The following is a 17785-nucleotide window of genomic DNA, read 5'->3' on the forward strand; positions in this document are numbered from 1 at the left end:
ACTTTGTTTCGTATCGGCTTCCTAGCAGCATACACTCACTGTTGACCTGGAACTGAACCAGCTCTGGAAATGGCAGGATACACAGTCAGCAGTTATGATTTATATTTGCGTTGAGTTATTCTGTGAGAAGATCTCAAGGACATTTTACATATAATAAGACTGACTTGCTATGGTAGATTTTTGATAAATAAACTTTACAACCATATTAAAATTCTAGCAATAGAAAATGTGCCTCATAAATATTCATTGCTTATAATAAAATGTGTTAGGTATAATTTAAAATAGCTTGCTATAGTAATTCATAGCATATTTTTGCTAATGTACAGAAATAATCAGAAAAGTTAATATGCAGTCTACATTAAAAAAGACAACACCTCATAGTCCTAATTCAGTAAACGTGCATTAGAGATGGGCAAACGGTTCGGGCTGAACTTTGGTTGTTCGGCATGTTCAGTGAACACTGAACAATATGCGGTGTTCGGGGCAAATTCAAAAGCCGCCGGAACACTGTTAAAGTCTATGGGACACAGGCAGACACAGCGGGAGGGGACTGATGTGGGCGTCGGGCAGGAGCATCTGCTGATCCTGTGAGGCCTGCAAAAGCTCCCCTCGGCATTTAGTGGTGAGGATTGGACATCTCACCTCCTCCCCTGGTGTAAACCTCTAAAGTAATCCCTGCAGTGGATGCGCCGACAAGTCCTCTCTCCCCGGAACATACCTGCATTAGAGGCAGTTGTGTCCCGGCCCTAAGCGTTGGCTTTGGAGCAGTGGAGAGGGCAGGGGATCAGTGGAATGGAACCGGAATATGGAGAAGCCCCAGGCTGTCAGCAGACAAGACGGAATTGGAGAGGAGCCAGTGCCTGTCACAGACTCTCTGAAGGCAATTGGGAGGGAGAGAAGTGAATGTGTATGACTCCTCACTGCAAATGAAAGGCAGGGGGAACAAACACAAATGGGGAGCAGGTTCTTCTCTGATCCCTACCCTCCTGGGTCCAAATCGTTAACCCCCCATCTGAAAGGAGAAAACAGAGCCTGAGAGTGGACTGCCAAAAAAAAGAAATAAAGGAGACAGCAAACATACATGGTGACCCACCTGAGAGCTCAGTCGGTTCTATTACTCCTATTGACTGATATATGTATACAGTGATACACCCCACTGGCATACGACAGCAATGTCAAATGTGTACACGGCTGAGAGCTAACTAGCAGCACAAAATACATAAGCAGGGCTGCTCCAGGGACTAGGGGCGGATCTGCATTTTTTTTTACTTTGTTGCGTCTATACCCGGAGCTACGAGTGCTAGATAGGCTCTGTATGACATATTTGCTGATACTACTCTGCCAGTGCTGGAGTAAGACAGAGTGGATCTAAAGACAAAAAACTGAATAAAAAGGGGGACCTAGGAGATACCCTTAGAGGTGCTGGGATTACAATAGTCAAGAAGGTCTGAGCGGTCCTGTTGGATGGACAAACGCCCAGGAGTTACCCCCTTCTAGTGTGAAGACACTTTAAAAAGACTCTACACAAACTCGGTTGCACTGAGGGGGAAGTGGCGGGAATCACATATTTGAACATAAACAACAAATCCCCTGTATGTATCTGATGTATACCGCACCCTAAACACTGCGCCGAGAAGTAAATAGCAAATTTTGTATTTCTATGTACTTGTAACCTTGATTTGATTGCCTTGGGATAACAACCTAAACAAAATACAGGATAAGCCAGTGAGGGGGGCAGGAGAAAACCCTCTTAAAGTGAATGCCAGTCCTGGCTCCATTAAGAAATACATGACACATGATGGAGACAAAGGTAGTACGAGTAAACAGCTGGGGGCCAAGAGCAAAGTACCTGAGAGCTTGTAAAAAATGGGCAGTGAAGAGAATTAGGAGACACAGATGCCTCACTGTATACAAATGATGAGATAGTAGAGGAAGCTGTAACTGAATCTAGACAAAAAAAGCAACTACCAACTAAAGGAGTAATGGTGGAGATGTTTGTGAGACTGGAATTATCCATAAAGGGAGAAATGGCCACTCTGCATGAGGACCTGAATCAGATACTAAAAAGGGTAGAGGAAACAGAAGAAAAGTTGGACTTTCAAGCGGCTGAAATAAAGGAGCTTTAAGAACAGATGGGTGGGATACAGAGAGAACAGAGGTACACGAAGTGCAGATTAGAAGACCAGGAAAATCGCAATTGGAGACAAAACTTAAGGATTCAGGGATTACTGGACCTGCAGGGTGAATTTCTACAGGAAAAAAAGGATAAAGTATTTGGTCAGATGCTGGATTTAGCAGAAACTGATAAAATAAAGTTTGGAAGAATCCATAAGATCAGAAAGCCAGCATAGCTGGCAAGAGAAATCCCGAGAGATGTGATCGCGAGAGTCCATCATTTACAAGATAAAGAGCAGATATGGACTAGCCTAAAATCCAACCAACTGGTTAAATACAAAGAAACCACTCTACAGATGTTCTCAGATCTGGCAGCAGAGATCCTGACAAGGAGAAGAATACTAAAACCCTTACAATTAAAGTTGCATAAGATCCAATATTCCTGGGGCTTCCCAGCCTGCCTAAATGGATGAAAGGAGGGTCGGTCTGCAACCCTGAAATTTCCAGAAGACAGGGCCGAATTCTGCAACAGATTGCACATACCATTAGTGTAGATCCCAGGCTGGTGGGAAGCACAGGAGAAAAATCCAAAGACAGAGGAACCACAGTTATGGCAACCGATTCTAACAAAAGAAAAAGGCAGCAATAAAGAAAAAACATAACAGTAGAAAGAATGGAGGGGGTGCCCTTGACTGGGGTGTGGGGGGAAAAGAGGATAGGGAGTAGAAAAAATACAGTAAGCCCGGAGGAACATGGCAGGCGAGGGACAGCCCCTAAATAGGGGGAGCAGCAGCCTTGTCAGGGGACCATAGGCGGAGCTCAACCTCAGAGGGGGAAACTGAATGGCCGGAAGGAGTTGGCGGGCCTCGGATCCTCTGGCCACAGGGAGGCCAAAATCCCCCAATTGGGATAGAGGTAGGGAGGGGGGGTTGTTAGGGTGCCAACACTCCTTTGTTCACTGAGCACCCTGGAAGGCAAATATACATGTTAATTGAATATCACCATTTGTGGGGTGGAGACTTGAAGATGGGAGCAGGTGCGGGGAGCGCAATGAACAAGGATGATAACATTACATTTCTTGTTGTATAACGTATGGGGGTTAAACTCTCCCATAAAAGATCTAATATAATTAGCAAAATAAACATCTCAAAGCGAGGTAATCATTTTACAGGAGACCCATTTCTCACACTATTCGAACCTTAAAATAATCTCAAAAGATTACCCAGTATGGTGCTATGGGGACTCTCCAACTAAACGGGCAAAGGGAGTTGCCATAGGATTTGCCAGTGGAGTAAGGTTCACCCTGGAGTAAGGTTCTTCCCTTGTTCCTGAGGGGAAGAATAAATGAGGGGGAGTACTCCCTGGCAAATATCTATTTTCCATATAAAAATCCAATTAAATATCTAAAGGGTGTAATAGCGAAGTTTATGGAGTTCAAGAAAGGTGGAGTCATCATTGTTGGGGATTAAAATTTTTGCATGGAGCCAGGGTTGCCAACCGCCAGTAAATATACTGACAGTTTGTAAAAATCAGTGATTTTTTTACAAGTGCCAGTAAATATCAGGGGCTGATAATTTCATGCTTTGTTGAAGTGCAAATCAAACAAATTACTTTGTTATAGGTATTGTCAGTGTTTCCATATCATGTTCATAGTATTTAAATATTTACTGAGTTTTGTAATATCTCAGGTTGCCAGTAAAAAATATGCTCCGCCAGTAAATTTTCTATGTTTTGTCAGTAAAAAATGCTGCAGGAAGTTGGCAACTGTGTATGAAACCAAGGACCGACAGTATGTCCCGTGTGCAGTGGACTGGAAATGTACAGAGGAAGATGTTAATAAAGAAATGTCACCAATAGACGTATGGAGAATACAACATGTTAATTTATGAGATTATACATTCCACTCCTCTGTACACAGGACATTTTCAAGAATCGATTTTTTTCTGATCGTTGCTAGAGACAGTAATCAGTACGAACATCGAAATCACGACCTTCTCAGATCATGCACCAGTGACATTAAAAATGAAGATAGATGGGGCCAAAAATAGGTATTGAAGATTAAATGAAGAACTGATTCAGGATAAAGAGGCAGAAGTTCGGATTAAGAAAGAATTAGAGCAGTGTGACAGGAGGGCCGTGGAACCAAGAATCCCTTCTTGGGAAACCCATGTTCACCTCTTATGTCTGAGTCACTTGAGTCACCATCCTGGCACAAGGTGACTGAGAAAACATATCTTGGATTGCTTAAAATGGGACAGTAATATTTATCTACAATATCTCCCAGGATATTTGTAAAGATTATTCTTGGTTTGTTTTATTCTGAACTCAACATGTTAGTTGAGAGAGCTGATCACATTGGCCTCTAGAACTGGGTAGGAGCTGGACAGTCTACTCCTACTACAGTTTGTTGCCTACTAGGCTGAGGAGGGGGGCGATCACTGTTTGTATTGTTAATTGTAATTAGCTCCTGCTATTGTGAGGTGTCCTGTATTTATACTAATATGTGAAGCTCGGTGACCTGTAGTGAAATCCTGATTAATCATAACAATGCTCAGGAGGGCACAGAGTCACATCAGCTGCTTTAAGTGATTAGTTAATTAGCTCATGTTAATTAGGTTTCTAGTTACAGTTTTATTGTAAGCCTACTGTATATATTTGTGTGTCATCTCAAATAAAAGAGTCCATGTTCAGGAACTAAACAAGTATCATCTTGTTTTGTGCTTGTGAGCGGTTAGAATATCTGATATCTATATTCAGATTGGGAGGAAGCGGTATATGACGAAAGCACTCAAGAGGAGTGTGGGACATTTCATTACAAGCAGTACTTCAAAATAAATGATACAGGAGAAATAATGGAAGCCAACGTCTGGGAAGCCCATAAGGGATCTTGATTGTGATGGGATCGGGAAAAAAAAGATGAGAACAAGAAAAAGGGAAATAACCTCTAAGGAAATCTATTAGTGAGGAAATCCATGAGTTAGAACAGCAACATGAAAAATATGGAGAACAAGAATTATTAGCAGCAGCCATTATAAAAAGGGAAGAAATGAAAGAACTAACTGAACAGGAAACTAGAATGGCCTATAATAGAATTAAGAAAGAGAGGTACCAAGGGGCAAACAAGACAGGGAAATATGAATGGGAAAGGAACTAAATGGCAGATGAGGAGGGAAGTTTTGGAGGCCACAACCACCATTATACCAAAGGAAGAAAAAGATGCCTCATTATGCTCAAGTTACTGACCTATCTCACTGCTAAATGCCAATACAAAGTTATTCGCAAAGGTACTGGCAGCTAGGATGAAAACAGTAATGAACGACCTGGTAAATACAGACCAGGTGGGTTTTATACCAGGAAGGGAATGCCGCTGCCGGTATAATGGAATCAGAACGCTCCTAGTGGTTCAGAAAATAAAAGAAAGCAAATCCCCAGGATTGCTGCTGTCAACTTTAAGCAGACATTAAGTTTTGCTGAAAAGATGGGAGCACAATGAATGGGGTGAGGAAAGAAGATAAGGAAAGGGCAGGCGTGTGAACATAGAAAAGTAAGCCCAGAGAGGATGGGGGGTGGGGGAATATATATTTTTGTAATAAGTGATGTAAAGTCGTGAAGTGTTCTCAGTTATTTTTTGTATGTACAAGTATTAAAGAAATCTAATAAAGAGATTGAAAAAGAAAGTCTATGGGACACTAACATGTAAAGTGCAAAAGTGTTCATTTTAAAGGCTCCTATGCAAGTTATTGTCATAAAAAGGGGTCCTGCCCCAGGGGACATGTATCAATGCAATGTTTAAAATGGATGTTTTTTTGGGAGCAGTGATTTTTTTAATGCTTTTTTAATGTAAAAACAATAAAAATGAAATATGCATGTGTACCAAAATAATGGCGCCGTGTGGGGATGAGAACATATAAACAAACAGCTGCCCCCTTTAAAGTGAACAAATCACTGGAACTGTGTGAAATTATAAAATAAAGAACAAGGCGCTATACATGTTCATATAAAAAAACTGTCACAAAGAAAAACACTGCAGCAAACTCAAATGTGCACATTAATGAGAAAATAAGCAAGCATAAAGTCCATAAGTGAATCAATCCCAACACCAAAACGGAATACTCTGAGATAAAACTTCTAGATCTTCCACCACGAGTGCTCAGTATGAAGATGGCCACTCACCAGAGTTGTTTCACCCCTTTTTACAGGATGGTCAAGAAACACTTTGAGAATCCCAGATTGGTTCCACTAATAGCATTAATCCACTCCAATGGCCACTCCGAATGTAAAAAATGACTCCACAGGAGACACGGATGAAAGTCTCATAGTGTAGTAATTTTTAAATAAAGTAAAAACAGCAGCAATGATATAAGTTACACTCACATGTGATAGTGCCTGGCCTGGCACTAGGTGTAAACATTGTGCGTGAGTCAGCTGATCCCTGGGGGTAGCGTGCATTCCACGTCTCACTCCAAAGGTGCCAAACCTGGTGTGGGGTATCAAATATGGACCTGGAAATGACTGATCCTCCGCTCCGTCATATGTTTCGCCGTGAATCGCTGGACATTTTTATTTTTTTTATTTTTTAATAAAGGACTTGTCACAAGTTGTTTCTTGTCTTTTTTTACCATTTTTGATACTTTTTTGTGAAATGGTAGGGCTACAATGTACCCCGTTACCAATTCACATAGGGGGGCCAGGATCTGGGGGTCCCCTTGTTAAGGGGGCTTCCAAATTCTGATAACCCCCCTGCCCGCATACCCCGACAACCACCGGGCAAGGGTTGTGTGGATGAGACCCTTGTCCCCATCAACATGGGGACAAGGTGCTTTGGGGTCAGACCCCAACGCACCCGCCCCATGTTGAGGGCATGTGGCCTGGTATGGTTCAGGAGGGGGGTGCTCTTTCTTTCCCCCCTTTTCCTGCAGCCTGCCAGATTGCATGCTCAGATAAGGGCCTGGTAAGAATTTGGGGGGGGGGGGCTATGCCATTTTTTTATTTGGCACAGGGTTCCCCTTAATTTCCATACCAGACCTGAAGGGCCTGGTATGGATTTTGGGGGGACCCCCACACATTTTTTACACTTTGGTTCAGGGTTCCGCTTAATATTCATACCAGACCCAAAGGGCCTGGTAATGGACTGGGGGGGGGACCCATGCCCTTTTTTTCAACGGGTTTTATCTATATTGCTGAGACCCGACAATATGTTACAGCCACGATCAGTTTTAAATGACAATTTTTCCTTAATGTCGCGTACACACGAGCAGACTGTATGGCGTACTTAGTCCGTCGAAACACATTTCAGCGGACAATCCGCTCGTGTGTGGGCTTCAGCGGACTTTTTCAGCGTGCAGTCCGGCGTACTAAGTATTTTGTTTTTTTCGAAATTCTGTCCGTCGTACTTTGGTTTCAGCGGACAGTACGGTCGTCAGTATGCTAGTTCGACAGACTAAGAATGGCGCATGCCCAGAAAGGATTTACACGGCAGAAGGGTGCTTTGCTGTGTCTTGGACTTCCTATTTCTAGTCCCGTCGTACGTGCTGTACACGTCATCGCGCAAGCTTTCGACGGACTGTTTGTGCATCCGTGTGTGGTCAAGTCCATTCAGTGGAAAGTACGACGGACTGTCCGTCGGATTGTATGACGAACTAAGTATGCCATACAGTCCGCTCGTGTGTACGCGGCATTAGAAATGCCATTTTGCTGTGGCACTATTCTAAACGTGGGAAAAATGGGCCACTTTACAGGCATACTATAGACACCCCCAGGCATGATATTTAAAGGAATATTTCATTTCTATTGTTTCACTTTAAGCATTAAAAAAATCACTGCTCCCGAAAAAAACGCCCATTTAAAAAAAATATGTTTGCATTGATACATGGCCCCTGGGACAGGAGCCAGGTCCCCAAACACTTTTTATGACAATACCTTGCATATCAGCCTTTAAAATTAGCACTTTTGATTTTTCATGTTCGTGTCCCATAGACTATAACGGTGTTTGTGTGTTATTCCAAATTTTTAGCCTGTTTGGATGTTCTGGTGTGAACTGGGGGCTGTTTGGCTCATCCTTAACGTGCCTACTACTTCCTTTAGGATGCTTTAGTAACTTCAGGAGATACAGTACTTTTCTGGAAAAAATATACACAACAATAAACCCATAACCTAATAGTGTTGCAGAAAAAAGATCTTTAAGTTCTGGGAAGCAAGTGGTAACTATGGAGAACAGACTCTAGAAGAACAAACTTTTAATTTTGCTAGCAAAATAGACACTATGTCCTGGTTAACACCAAGAGATGAAGTGTGCCCTTTATGGGTGGTTACAGAATATTTATATCAACAGTTACAAAGATAGACATTCCTAAAGCCTCTTGTAAGCCCCTAAATAGCTCCTTAGCAAATATCTTGTACAGTCTTTCAGTTATCTGCCTAATTTCTCAGTCACTAATAAGGTTGCTTTGATCCTAGCGTCTCAGAATAAGGGGGAGTTAGATGTCAACATTTGGAATGTCTGTATTACATGCTAGTCTCACTTAAAGTGGTGTTGCCATTTAAAAAAAATAAGCTGCTCACTATTAATAATTGGACACTTACCTGTCCCAGGGTCCAGCGATGAGGAGAATCAAAACCCCGCTCATGTCCCCCTCCATTCGGCGGCACCGGCATGGTAACTGTGGGTGCCCAGCTGTGGCTTCACAGCCGGACACCCACTGCACATGCTAGTGGGTCGTGATTGGCCACGCAATCATTTGGGACCTGTCACGTGTCCCAGATGATTGCCAAGAGGGAGGGGGCAGAGCTGAGCCTTTCCTGCGCCATGGGGAAGTGAGTGCACTATGTAACTATGTAACTATGTAACCAGTTGTTTCCAGTATACTAATGTGGGGGGTTCATCTCCCCTTTAATTATGAGAACATACAAACAATAAACACAGGCTAGAGTGTGAAACAGGCTGTGATTGGCAGAATGTCATCCTAGATAGACCAAAAAAATTATGAAGTTTTGAGTTCAAATGCATAATTGTATGCATAATTTAAAGCCTTTATTTGATATTAATTATGTATTTTTCCTTTGTATTTTGAAGGCTATTTTATTTTTTTTAACATGTGACCAGCAGCAGTGGACTAGAAGCTCATCTCGCATGTGTTTCCCTGTAGAGATGGACTGGGAAAGAGTTGGGTCACATGACAGCTGTATTTCAATAATGATTTCTAATAAAACACATACAGTGCCATCATCCATATATATATATGAAGATGTGAATTTTGGGTTGTCACAGAAAATGAATAGAAGAGAAATTTTCCAGAAATTATATATTTCTATTAAACTTGGTGACAGCCAGGGATTTTCTCTATTCGACAGATTTCCTCTTACTTCTTGTTTTGGTTATCGGATAAAAATTAAAAGGGAATCTCCCCAGTGGGACACAGATGGCAAATAACTTAACATGGTTATAACCCTCCCTTAGCTATCAAAAAAGTTTAGTTTTACTAAAGTAAGTGATATTAAAGGCGTTGTTTAAAAATAACAAATATGTTATGCTTACCTGCTCTGTGCAGTCATTTTGCACAGAGCAGCGCCATACTCCTCTTCCCCAGTCCACCACTGGTGCTCCTGGCCCCTCCCTTCTGCTGAGGGAGGAGCCAGCTTGCTATGGGGGCACCCAAACAGGCTAGTTTCTGAGCCGCTGCTCTGCATGTCCATTCACATACAGAGCCGCCCTGCCCCCTCTCTCTACTCACTGGCTCACTGCTTGTGATTGAAAGCAGAACCCAATGGGAGGAAGAGTCCCCGGAGTGCTGAGGACTTTTGTGCACATTGCTGGATCACAACAGGGCTTAGGTAAGTATTAAGGGGGACAGGGATGCTGCTGCACAGAGATGTTTTTTGCCTTCATGCATAGAATGCATGTAGATAAAAAACCTTGAGCCTTTAGAACGTCTTTATGTCTACTTTCTCTAATGAACCACTAAGGCTGTATCTTTTGTAAAAAATTATAGGGTTGGAGATTACTTTCACAATACCACCTGCATATTAAAAAACTGTTTTCCTGTTATAAAAGGGGTTGATTTTCTAAAATAAATAGACTGTGCACTTTGAAAGTGCAGTTGCACTCTGCAAGTAAATTTGCTAAAGAGCTTTGTAAATGGGGGGAAACTTGGTTGACTTCCATCGTCTGGTCATGTGCAAGCAAAAATTCAGTTTTTATTAAAATGTTCCCTGTATGTGAACCCCTTGCAGAGTGCAACAGCACTTGCAAAGTGCACAGACTATTTGGCTTTAGTAAATTACCCCCCCCCCCCCCCAAGGCTTTTCCTATTTTATACACAAGCCTTTTTGTGGGTTTTTTCTGCAAGGGTTCTGCTGAACTTAGATCCTGGATTTAAATCAAGAAATGCTCCAACGTGTCTACCATATTTGAAAAGTGGTGCCTTTTTTTAATAAGGATATAAACTGGCACTAACTATGCTGCAGCTGCTAGAATACAGGAAGAAGTCTCAGGGGCCCAGAGACTTCTGATGACTGTCAGAATTTTCAATAAACAGTTCTTAATTTTAAGTCCTGATTCTTAAAAATAAATCCTCCTATCCTTTACAGCCAAGGAAGCTGCCATCTTAGCCTTTGCTTGATCTGCAGTTGCCATGGTGCTGCACATGTGAGTTCATGAAATGCCTTGAATGTAACTGTATTAGGACATGGATAAATCAATGGGTTTAGGTTGGTTGCTATGAATGAAGCATTCATAGCAACCAATCAGAATCTACTTAGCACGGGTCTGCCTTTAAAAATACATTTTGATTGAGTGAAAATTGATGACTACATTTACAAATTAGCATTTTCTTAATGTTGCTACTGTAAAGTTACAAAGCCAACATGTTTCAGAGAATGTAATAAAGAGCATATGACTGATCACTGGAGAGATTTATTTAAATAGTTTTTATTTTAGGATCAGTTTGCTAGTTTCATGTTGGAACAGTTCAGTATTCTGAATCCAGTCCAATGTAACCTGTCTGTGAAGAAGAAGTTGCTTTTCCCATCAGGGAGGATAAGTACTTCTACCCTGTACAGGCAAGAGGTGCGGCTGTAGAAGTCTTCCAGGATATTATAGTATTAGAACTTACCATTTTGGCCAAACAAATAAAAGAAGGGGGCGTGAATATTACAGATTCAGTTTAACTAAGGAAGAATTTAAAGGGTTACTAAAACCACAACAGTAAAATCAGTCTGTATATGCAGTAAAGCATGCTTGTTATACTCACTGTGGAACCTAAGGGGTTAATCCTCCGCATTGTGTAAAAAATCTGTTTGATCCTGTATGCACAGATCCTCCTCCTTATCCACCAACTCCAAAACAGGTCAGAATAAGCCCCTGTACACACGGTCGGAGATTTCCACAACCAAATCCGTCGGATTTTGTCCGTCCGATTTAGTCTGACGGATTATGTCCGAAACTGTTGCATACACACGGTCGGACTAAGTTGTTGAAAAATCCGATCTTTCAGAACGTGATGACGTAATTTCGTTACGATGGGACGAGATTCAGGCTAGTAGCCAATAGCTTTGATGTAGGAATTTGAACTGAGCATGCGTGGCACTTGGTCCGATCAAAATTCTCTACACATGATCGGATTACGTCCGACCGCCCAATTGGTCGGGAAATATTTCCAACATGTTGGAAAATTGGGTCCGACGGAGATTGGGGCGGAATCAGTCCGATGCATACCACACACAGTCGGATTATCTGATGACATGGTCCGATAAGATGCATTCCGACGGATTCTCCGACCGTGTGTACGCGGCATAAGAGTTTTTTGGAGTTTTTTGGCTGCACATGCTCAGTTTGTGTATTGCTAGAGAGTTTTTTTTCTTCAAAGAGTGCATGTGATCACCACAGGGCCAATCAGCATTGTCCAGACAGAGGTTCAGGGGTCCTGAATCCTAATAGGACAATCAGTGCAGTGTGAAAACTCCTCCTTCAAGCTTTAACCAGGCACTGGTAAAAGTCACAAGACTGCTGATGAGAAAAGTTCTAGCAGTTTATATTAACTAAAATGATTACATTTCCATGCTCTATGTACTGTGGGAGATCATATATAGTGAATACAGAGTCCTGGGTTTAGTAACACTTTAAGGTTATCCACAGTATTAAAGGGACTGTAAACCCTGGTAAAAAAAATCAATAAACCCTGCAAGACAAAGGCATAATGAGCTAGTATGCATAGCATACTTGCTCATTATGAATTACTTACCCGAGAACGAAGCCCCCGCAGACGTCCTCATCTTCCCCTCCGGCCGGCAACATCTCTCCCGGGGGTTACTTCCACGTATCGAGGCTCCGGCGTTGTGATTGGCCGGAGCCGCAATTACGTCACTCCCATGCGGGAGCTGCCGCTAATGACACACAGACTGAAGAAAAGGCACAAACGTGCCATTGCTTCAGTTTGCCCCAGTGCACATGTGCCGATGTCATTGACACATGCAGGAGACAGGGGATATCTCCTAAATCCTGCATGTTTAGGAGATATCCTGGGTAGCTACAGGTAAGCCTTATTATAGGCTTACCTGTAGCATAAAGTTGTTGTAATGGGTTTACAACCACTTTAAGGAAAGACATGATCTTATAATAAGTGAGGCGGATAAAGGTGGAGCAGTCGTGGCTAGCTGAGCAATATAAACAGGAAGCGATCAGACAACTTAGTGATAGCTTCATGTACCGTGTCCCCCAATCTTATCCTGTGGATGCTTTCAAACATTCCTTGGTTAGTCTTTTGGACAGTGAGTGGGAGATGGATGGGGGGGAGGGGGGGACGGGGTAGCAGAATTTTTTTAGTGGAGGAATCTATTACCCCAGTCTTCCATTACTTGCCTAAAGTCTATAAGTCCTTGGACCTAGGCCAGAGCAGGCATATAGTGGCAGTTATTGGCTCACTTCCAAAACCCCTCATGAATGTTCTGATACCCATTGCCAGCCTTTAGTTTAAAGATTGCTAGGTTATAGTAGAGATATTGGTGTGGTTGATGTGGTTGATGCATAGGAAAGATCTAATTTGGAAGGATGGATTTGGACATACAAGCTTTATATTCCTTCAACAGTCTGTCTCGGATTACATGAAGAGACCAAAGGTTCTGAGGCAGACTACATCCACCGTAGATCTGTGGTTAGTTCTCCAAGATGTTTGGAACAACCTACCTGCCGGGTTTTCTTCAAAAACTGTGTATAAGTGTACCTGGAAGAATTGAAACTGTTTTGAAGGCAAAGGGAGGCCTCACAAAATATTGATTTCATTTGAATTTCTCTTCTGTTCATTTACTTTCCATTTTGTTAATTGAAACACATTAACACTATTAACACTACACATTAACACTATTCACACTTCTATTTCTGAAAGCATTCTTAATTTACAGAATTTTTCACACCTGCCTAAAACTTTTGCACAGTAGTGTATTTGCAGCTAATTGCATATGCAATGCTTCCCTGTGGATGATCAGCCCTGGATGCAGACAATCTGCATAGTGTCTTCTTGCACAAACTGTGCTGCTGGTACAGTGGAGGTTGAGGATCTAGCCATGATGTCTGCATTACAAGGCCGGCTGCCGAAAATTTCAAATTCTTTGGAAGGTAAGTAAGTATCTAAATGTATATTGCAACTTTTGATTTAATGTTTTGCCTGGAGAATATCTTTGAGGGCCGGTTCACACAGCGAGGCGCGGCGAGGCGTCTCCGACTTGCCTCGCCGCGACCTGCGGGGACCTCAGCGGCGACTTGCAGAGGACTTCTGTATAGAAGTCAATGCAAGTCGCCCCCGAAGTCGCCCAGAAGTAGTACAGGAACCTTTTTTCTGAGTCGGAGCGACTCGAGTCGCTCCTCTCAAAACGGTTCCATTGTACAGAACGGGGGCGACTTGCGGGAGCGAGGCGAGGCGAGTCGTGTCGCCTCGCATCGCCTCGCTGTGTGAACCGGCCCTAAAGTGTAATTACAGCTTACACCAAACTAGCCCTAAAAGAATCCCCTCCTCACTCAATACCTATGTTAAGTAAACTGAGTAACAAAAGATGTGTATACTTCCTGTTTTCGTGTCCCATTTCTGGTCACGTGATCTCCACTGTGTCAGTCAGAGGATGCTGCAGTTGAGAGGAGATAGTACTTCGACAAAGGCTAATAAAGCCTGTATATCACCCATAGGCTTCAATGGCCCTTCCACTATTAGCGTTCCCTCCTCTCCCCTGGAGCCCCTATGGGTACACAGTACACAGGGGGAGCTGGATCATGTGACTAGACCAAAGTTGTCTAAAAATAGGTAAGTATATGCATCTTTCTTACAAAGGTTAGTCAGCATAGGTGTTAAGAGGAGGAAGGATAAAGTTTTAAGGCAAGTTAGGTGTAAGCTGGAATTCCACTTTAGGTCTACAGGACATGTCACTGAGAGAGAGAGAGGCCAGATATAGTGTTTTTTAAAAGCAAGTACGTTCTACTAAGGATGTGTACACAATGAAAACTAAAATACACCCTGATGATCATACAAAAAGATTACAGCTAAAAGTTGTTTGCTAAGTTGTTTCCATAGCTTAAGAAAAACTACCCAGATAGGCCATCACAATGTAAGCTGCACTTCGGAGTTTCAAGACTTATTTGGCAACCTGGTCGACATTGCATAAATAATTTATGATGACCCTGTCATGTAAATGTTGCATGAATGGCTGACCTCATAGATCAAATAAATAATACATTGCAAGTCTGTTCATCCTTGATATCATAAAAGGGCAGATGCCACAATTGCCACTGTAAAGCTAATAGTTTAATAGTTCTGCACATTTGTTAACTGATGAAGGCATACTACTTAAAACAGGATATTGGAGTTACCATTAAATCTTTTTCTTGGAGTTCATTAAGAGGCACAGGATCAGAAAGTGTTCAGAGAAAAGTGGGCTGTATTGCTGCCCATAGGATAATTGGACAATGGCAAACTAAAAAGTTGTTAGCCAAGTGTAACCCCTCCCAGTTGCATTATGCTTCAGTTTCACGCAAATGCAGTAGTAGGAGTGATAAAAAGACAATGGAGAGAGACCTGTGTTCCTAATAAACCTCTCAAAAAAAGGTTTACTTTATAGTTCATTAAATGGGTTGTAAAGGTTTGTTTTTTATTTTCTAAATAGGATCCTTTAAGCTAGTGCATTGTTGGTTCACTTACCTTTTCCTTCGATTTCCCTTCTAAATGTTTTTTTTCTTTGTCTGAATTTCTCACTTCCTGTTTCTGCTCAGTAAACTTCACGCCATCATCCGAGCGATTTTTAGTCAGCCAGAACAGCTTACTGAACAGCTTACTGAGGAGGAACAGGAAGTGAGAAATTCAGACAAAGAAAACAAAGAAAAAAACATTTAGAAGGGAAATCGAAGGAAAAGGCAAGTGAACCAACAATGCACTAGCTTAAAAGAACCTATTTAGAAAATAAAAAACAAACCTTTACAACCCCTTTAAGGGACAAAAGGTCAATTCTAAGACAAATGGTATATACAAAAGCAGTCCAACTGATGGCTTAGTAAAATAGCAGACAAAACAATAACAGGCTAACAAATGACAGGATAAACTGGGAATTAGTAAAGCTTGGAGTGTGAACAGAAGTTCATGTGACAGCCTTGCAAATCAACCTAATGGTTGATGTATGTCACTGCTACGACTGCAAAGTCCAGATTGGACTTTGCATTCAAGAGGTCCAGCATTATATGGAGAACCAAATTGCTTGTAGCATGTTGTTGATATATTGATTGGGGGACGATCTTCCTCTGGTGACCAAGCCCCCTGCACCAGCAGGGCATCTAGATCCCTGCCTGTCAAGCTAGCATCCATCTCGATAATTTTCTAGACCAATGGAAGGGAGGATTTCCCCAATTGCAGGGCTGGATTCATAAGAAGCCAGGCCAGAGATGACCTATTCCTCGGTGTCAGGAAAATTTGATTTTCTAGAGACTGTAGACTGTATTTGTTTTCCTCAAACAGCTAGAATGTTGAGGTACAACTATCTGGAGTGGAATTGAGCATATGGGGCTGCCTCGAAAGAGGCTTCCATCAAGCCGAGAACTTTCAGAGTTGGATGGCTCCTAGATTGCAGAAGCAGGTAGTGTCAGCAGCCTGTTTGGCAGAAGAAAATCCTGGACTAAGCAGTATCTAGAGGGGGAGTTGGTTCCAATGCTGAATTTTAAAAGTTCAGGATTCAACAGAACCTTTGCAGTATCTGAACAGTTGTTTGAAAGCAGAATTTCCACAATGGGAAAGTGATAGGAACATAGCAGAGTAAACACAAGAGCTAGCATCTTAGCAAACACTCAAGCTGCTGTTGACAGGTCAGAGGGAAGGGCAATTAACTGGTAATAGTGTGTACCCACAGCAAAACATAGGTAGTGTTGATGAGCTGGAAAGTTGGGGACATGCAAGAAGGCATACTGCTAGTATGTAATAGTGAGACAATCTCAGAAAAGGCTACTCACAAATTAGCTTTTAAAACAGAAGAGGTTATATGGCCATCTGTGATCAAGTCACTGTGGGGTAGCAGCAAGGAGGACTGACCGTGAATCCTTGAGAGGAGCTGGTGCTGAATGACCACACACTGAAGGCAGGGGAAACAGAAAAAGTGCTGTAAATGACACCGTGCAAAGACCTATGGCACATGCGCACACTGACTAGTGTTTCATAGAAACAATACACTGGGTGCATGTGGCACATTTGAAAAGAGTTGTTGCAATGTTTTGCAGCACAGACTTCTAAACCTTAACCACCTGGGGGAATGTGATTAGAGACAAGTCAAGACGTCCAAGCAATTTTGACCCAACAAAAAAAATGTTGCCATGTCTGTCCCCTAGAATGCTTGCACCTCATACAATATATTGCTGCACAATCTCCAAAGTGTTAACTATGTAAAACACAGACCATGCTCCACCAAAAATAAAAATAACAGCAAAGTACATACATCAGTGGTGGCCTAGAGAGTGCCCTACAGCAAGTAAACACAGCAACAAGTGGAGATTGCATACTCCCAAAGCAGTCTTTAGGGACAGAATTATGCCAGAAGTTGTATCAGGGCCCTGGACATGTAAAGCACTCTATGACTAATAGTCCAACAGAAACAATATGCCAGGTGTCTGAAGAGCACCACAAGCAGAACCCAGTGCCTACAGTACAGGTGGGCTCTAAGTCTAAGCCATAGTGGCTCTGTGTAAAACCATAGTGGCTCTGTGTAAAACCATAGTGGCTCTGTGTACAGCCTTGAAAGTAACACTGAAGATTAGCCAATATTGAAAGCAAAGTAAGCTCTCTATAGCTAATGGGAGATTTTGATTGAAGAAAAATATCTTGAGAAAAAAATGTCAAATCAAATAGGTTTTAATTTCTCTGTGGACAACAGAGTTCATTCACCCAGCGAGAACCTGAAGCAAGATGGAAGTGGAGGTTATTGTTGTTATACAGTATATTATTATTCTACCATCTAAGGTGGTAGAGATTGATTTTTGTAATCCAGGCTCTTGCTTCAAACTTTAGGTATGCTATACGTACCTTCACATACCTAATGGAGCATGAAACATCTTCATGAATAAGTTGCCGGTACAGGTTTTACCTGTATGGGGGCTCTAGCTAACAGCAAAGATTGTGGGTCTTTGTGGGACTGTGTGTATGTGTGAAGGGGGGAA

The sequence above is a fragment of the Lithobates pipiens genome, unplaced genomic scaffold (assembly GCF_037356315.1).
Source record: "Lithobates pipiens isolate NorthernLeopardFrog02 unplaced genomic scaffold, aLitPip1_a1.2 Scaffold_30, whole genome shotgun sequence".
Taxonomy (NCBI): Eukaryota; Metazoa; Chordata; class Amphibia; order Anura; family Ranidae; genus Lithobates; species Lithobates pipiens.